The 6,788-nt window shown below is 36.7% G+C and overlaps 1 long non-coding RNA gene across 1 annotated transcript; it reads right to left on the reverse strand.

Annotated features, from left to right (window-relative positions):
• Positions 1 to 4,175: 4,175 nt before the first annotated feature.
• Positions 4,176 to 6,570, reverse strand: LOC105345661 (uncharacterized). Its single transcript, XR_004597902.2, has 3 exons — positions 6,186 to 6,570; positions 5,491 to 5,546; positions 4,176 to 5,316 (listed from the first exon to the last, which is right to left on the reverse strand). It is a non-coding gene; the product is annotated as an uncharacterized lncRNA (long non-coding RNA).
• Between the last annotated feature and the right edge of the window lie 218 nt (positions 6,571 to 6,788).

Below are 6,788 nucleotides of genomic sequence, written 5' to 3' on the forward strand. Positions count from 1 at the left end.
ATATGTCTCACGGGCATTCTTATTGCGGCCAAAGATTTAAACTCCACAACGCATCCATCAATGTCAAAGGAATATCTCAACCATACTTCTCTTTCTACTTCATCGACTGTCAGACATCTTCCAAAAATCCGATCATCCCTTCTTAAAAAGAGTTGTGGTGTTTCAGATACAGAATTGTACGCCTTGGCTAGGTTGAAATTCTCCAACACCGTTTCAGAAAAAGTTTGTTCCGTATCTTCTTTATCCATCTAAAAATTTTAAAAAATATGACGTGTTTAGACACTCGTAATGAGAAAAGCTTTTTTTTTTTTATAATATCTAATTTTCAACTTAGATGATGATAAGAAATAATTACCCGGCATTATATCTCAATTAATTAATTTTTTAACAAAAATATATATTAAACTCTATTCTCAAAGATCAACCTTGGGTTAAACCCGAGTATAGTCTAGGGTATATTCCGGGGTAAACCTAAATATAACTCGGCCTTTACCATGGTTTAATCCAGGGTACACCCGGGTAAAACCCAGGGTATACGCTGGGTTTAACCAAGAGTATACCCGGGTTTAACACAGATTAAACGCGGGTTTAACCTAGAATATACCCAGGTTTAACCCAGGGTATACCCGGGGTAAACCCAGGATATACCCGGGTTTAACCCAGGGTATACCCTGGGTACACCAAGGGTATACCCGGGGTAAACCCAGGGTATACCCGGGGTAAACCCAGGGTATACCCGGGGTATACCCAGGGTAAACTCAGGGTATACCCTAGTTGATCCCAGTGTATACACGGGTTCAACACAGAGTAAAACAATGTTAGACCTTAAGTTTAATGAGCCAAAGTTTTTAACGTAATTATCTTTATTAAGTATATCAAAAAGTTTCATTAATATCAATCATTCACTACATTTGATGAATATCTTGCTACAATTGAAATTTAATTGTAAACTATAGATCAATTCAATAGTCTATCAATTACTACCAGGAATAACTACTATGTTTATAAAATTTCATATCTATTGCTACTTAACATTAGAATGCAGGATAATGAGCAATTAAATAATGATATTAAAAAATGCAGTTACCTTTAACAAGTGAAAAACCCATATAATCCACCAAAATCACAATCAAAAGAATGATAAAACACCAAATCATCAGATATTTATAGAAAGAAATGATTGACAGTCACGTGGATTAATAGGCGGAGTCCCGCATTCCCGCACACGCATCTCGTCAAAGTGCCTATACCCTAACCCTAACCCTAACCCTAACCCCTAACCCCTAACCCTATCCCTAACCCTAACCCTAACCCTAACCCTAACCCAACCCTAACCCTAACCCTAACCCTAACCCTAACCCAACCCAACCCAACCCTAACCCTAACCCTAACCCCTAACCCTAACCCTAACCCTAACCCTAACCCTAACCCAGAGTAAAACAATGTTAGACCTTAAGCTTAATGAGCCAAAGTTCTTAACGTAATTATCTTAATTAAGTATATCAGAAAGTTTCATTAATATCAATCATTCACTACATTTGATGAATATCTTGCTACAATTGAAATTTAATTGTAAACTTTAGATCAATTCAATAGTCTATCAATTATTACAAGCAATAACTACCATTTTAATAAAATTTCACATCTATTGCTGCTTAACATTTGAATGCAGGATAATGAGCTATTAAATAACGATATTAAAAGATGCAATTACCTTTAACAAGTGAAAAATCCATAAAATCCCAGAGTCACAATCAAAAGAATGATAAAAAACCAAATAATCAGATATTAATGGAAAGAAATGATTGACAGTCACGTGAGTAAAGGGGCGGAGTCCCGCATTCCCGCACACGCATCTCGTCAAAGTGCCAATACCCTAACCCTAACCCTAACCCTAACCCTAACCCAACCCTAACCCTAACCCTAACCCTAACCCTAACCCTAACCCTAACCCCCAACCCAACCCTAACCCTAACCCTAACCCTAACCCTAACCCAACCCTAACCCTAACCCTAACCCTAACCCTAACCCTTACAAAAAGTGTGCTTTTAAGTTACAAAAAGTGTGCTTTTTGACCCACTCCCCTAACCCTAACCCTAACCCTAACCCAACCTAACCCTAACCCTAACCCTAACCCTAACCCTAACCCTAACCCCTAACCCTAACCCTAACCCTAACCCTAACCCTAACCCTAACCCTGACGTAATTATCTTAATTAAGTACTAGTATATCAAAAAGTTTTATTAATATCAATCATTCACTACATTTGATGAATATCTTGCTACAATTGAAATTTAATTGTAAACTATAGATCAATTCAATAGTCTATCAATTACTACCAGCAATAACTACTATGTTTATAAAATTTCATATCTATTGCTACTTAACATTAGAATGCAGGATAATGAGCAATTAAATAATGATATTAAAAAATGCACTTACCTTTAACAAGTGAACAACCCATATAATCCAACAGCGTCACAATCAAAAGAATGATAAAAAACCAAATCATCAGATATTTATAGAAGGAAATGATTGACAGCCACGTGGATTAAAAGGCGGAGTCCCGCATTCCCGCACACGCATCTCGTCAAAGTGCCTATACCCTAACCCAACCCTAACCCTAACCCTAACCCCCTAACCCTAACCCCAACCCTAACCCTAACCCTAACCCAACCCTAACCCTAACCCTAACCCTAACCCCCTTACCCTAACCCTAACCCTAACCCTAACCCAGTCACAATCAAAAGAATGATAAAAAACCAAATCATCAGATATTTATAGAAGGAAATGATTGACAGTCACGTGGATTAAAAGGCGGAGACCCGCATTCCCGCACACGCATCTCGTCAAAGTGCCTATACCCTAACCCTAACCCCAACCCTAGTCTAGGGTATATTCCGGGGTAAACCTAAATATAACTCAGACTTTACCATGGTATAATCCAGGGTACACCCGGGTAAAACCCAGGGTATACGCTGGGTTTAACACAGAGTATACCCGGGTTTAACCTAGAGTATACCCGGGTTTAACCCAGAGTATACCCGGGTTGAACCCAGGGTATACCTGGGGTGAACCCAGGGTATACCCAGGTTAAACCCGGGGTAAACTCAGGGTATACCCGGGTTAAACCCAGGATATATCCGGGTTTAAACCAGGTTATACCCGTGTTTAACCCAGGGTATACCCGGGGTACACCAAGGGTATACCCGGGGTATACCCAGGGTAAACCCAGGGTATACCCTAGTTGAACCCAGTGTATACACGGGTTCAAATCTGAGTTAAACAATGTTAGACCTTAAGCTTAATGAGCCAAAGTTCTTAACGTAATTATCTTAATTAAGTACTAGTATATCAAAAAGTTTTATTAATATCAATCATTCACTACATTTGATGAATATCTTGCTACAATTGAAATTTAATTGTAAACTATAGATCAATTCAATAGTCTATCAATTACTACCAGCAATAACTACTATGTTTATAAAATTTCATATCTATTGCTACTTAACATTAGAATGCAGGATAATGAGCAATTAAATAATGATATTAAAAAATGCACTTACCTTTAACAAGTGAACAACCCATATAATCCAACAGCGTCACAATCAAAAGAATGATAAAAAACCAAATCATCAGATATTTATAGAAGGAAATGATTGACAGCCACGTGGATTAAAAGGCGGAGTCCCGCATTCCCGCACACGCATCTCGTCAAAGTGCCTATACCCTAACCCAACCCTAACCCTAACCCTAACCCTAACCCTAACCTAACCCTAACCCTAACCCTAACCCTAACCCCCTAACCCTAACCCTAACCCTAACCCTAACCCAACCCTAACCCTAACCCTAACCCTAACCCCCTAACCCTAACCCTAACCCTAACCCTAACCCAGTCACAATCAAAAGAATGATAAAAAACCAAATCATCAGATATTTATAGAAGGAAATGTTTGACAGTCACGTGGATTAAAAGGCGGAGACCCGCATTCCCGGACACGCATCTCGTCAAAGTGCCTATACCCTAACCCTAACCCCAACCCTAGTCTAGGGTATATTCCGGGGTAAACCTAAATATAACTCAGACTTTACCATGGTTTAATCCAGGGTACACCCGGGTAAAACCCAGGGTATACGCTGGGTTTAACACAGAGTATACCCGGGTTTAACCTACTCAGCTATGTTAAGGGCGTCCATACAAAAATAGCGATATTTATCACATAAAATGTTAGCCTTTGAACAATCTTGGTATTCTACTCCAAACATTTGTTAAACAAAGTGATATTTTATCGATTATACAAATTAAATAATTTGTTATCGGATGAGCAATTTTTGAGTCTCTTGGGAATTCCCTGTCACGTGATACTGCTAAAAATAGATGAACCAGGAATAATACGAAAAAATGCAAAGTGCAAGGGCATAACATAAACAAATATAGTTATTTCTGTTTCTAACTTGTAAAATGAACCTTCGAAATTTCGAAAAGTGCTGGGAGCTTAAAATATTCAAGTAAAAACAATTATTAAATTCAATGTAAACAGTGTATGAACAGCAATTTACTGGGATTTCCCGCAATTAACGCTTATTTATATGAATTGCGTAGCGACTTCATACAGCTCCCAGCACTTTTTGATATAATAGGGATACAATGGTAAGACATGGAAATTTTCAATATATTTGATCAAGTGTATGCCCTTGCACTACTGCATTGTATCTGACCCACTTCACTTTCAGCGTCATTTGCGTGAAATTCAAACGCAACACTGACTAAGATCATGATTTTAATTTTCATTCTTAAAATAATTTAACGGTGTGAATTTCACTAAAATAATGTTAAAATGTTGTTTCTGTTCACACCAATCATCATTATAAAATTGTTGAAATTGGAAAACAATAATTTCATTATAGTTTCCCTTATTGGGGGGGAGGGGGGGGGGGTGTAAGTGTTAAGTTTGTAATTTACACATTTATGTTTCATAATAATTTATGTTACTATGCTGGTGAATAAATTATTTTAATGTATAATCAGGTTTACTTGTAATCATAATTGATATTTTAGTACTAATTAAAGAAAGCAAGAAGAAACAATATATCAAAATTATCAAGAATTTATTTTGATAATCAACTTTACAAATACTATAGAGATTGCTTTTCTGTGACAAACTGTTCAACAAGAGTAGTGTTTCCTGATTTTTAGTATTTTTCAGTCATAATGTGTAATTTATGGAAATTGACAATTCTTCTTGCACACTACATATTCTTCTCTTCTGTCTTTTTGATATCAGGAGGTAGTCCAGTTGATAAGAAAACCAATACCTGAAATGATGAATAAATATCAATTTCAAATTTCATTTTAATAGATATCAATGCAAATTATTATAAAAGGTTACATTAGTATCATTATCAATATGATATTAAAAAACAACAAACTATGCATGAAGTTGAAGTTAGTGAGTAAAAGAAATATTTATATACATTTGTAGTACCTACTTTTTATCAACATCCCAAGAAGTGTTTTCAGTGGACCATCTACTGCCTAAGTAACCCTGAAAATGAATAATGTGTCATAATAAGCAAGCTATTGTGTTAAAGATAACATGAAAATGAAACATTACTCTATTAAAGGGCATATTAATGGCGGTTTCAATTGTAGTGATATTACAACAGGCATATATTAAATCAAATGTTTATTCTTTAAAATGTGTGGAAATTCAGTTTGAACACACTTTAATTTTGTCTTAAATAAAATTAATTAGATCTTCATAAAAGAAGGCTAAATAAAATAACACATTTCGATTTACTTAAACAACATTACAATCTTGTCTATAATCATTCCAGATCCTCACAGTAATCTTTGTAGTGCTAACACATACAGTGTTTGGCCATGGCCTTTTTATTGTGTACTTTGAACATGGAGGAAATGCGATCTTATATTATCGCGATATGAGACCAGTAAAAAGCTACAATGACCCTCAATGTTCTTTATGATCAAAACTAGCGAAACGCAAAACAATTACTTTGCCTAACTGAGTCACCAAACTGATGTTTTAACACAATATTACATGAAAAACAAATGTAAACAAGTAAACAAAATCGAAGCCGAGGAATTTCACTTCGTTTCCGTTCCATCCAACAATATTAAATAATATAAAACGATATCTAGGGGAAGTACAGATAAATCCTACCTTGTTCAGTTGAATCCTATGCCGATTTCTGTCCACGCTGGTTGTAAATGAGTTAAATTCTGAGATATATCACTGAAGTCCACATGTTTATTCTGATCACAGCTGCAAGCGCCGATGTGACGTAGTCAGCCTCGACACGTCATCAGACGACTTAGGAATTTCATGATTTCGCGAGATATAAAGAACAGTTTATGATTTTATTTCAGTACACCTTTCTTGAACCATTCAAACCCAATAATTAATCATATTCATTTTGGTAGATGTTTGTTAATTACCGAAATACCCATATCTCGTAAAATCTCATGAATAAGGGGCGGGGCTTATGCAAATTTTTCTAAATCACACGTGGTAGAATTCTTAGACCTTCCTTAACATAGCTGAGTAGAGTATACCCGGGTTTAACCCAGAGTATACCCGGGTTGAACCCAGGGTATACCTGGGGTGAACCCAGGGTATACCCAGGTTAAACCCGGGGTAAACTCAGGGTATACCCGGGTTAAACCCAGGATATATCCGGGTTTAAACCAGGTTATACCCGTGTTTAACCCAGGGTATACCCGGGGTACACCAAGGGTATACCCGGGGTATACCCAGGGTAAACCC

This window comes from Magallana gigas, chromosome 2 (assembly GCF_963853765.1).
Source record: "Magallana gigas chromosome 2, xbMagGiga1.1, whole genome shotgun sequence".
NCBI lineage: Eukaryota > Metazoa > Mollusca > Bivalvia > Ostreida > Ostreidae > Magallana > Magallana gigas.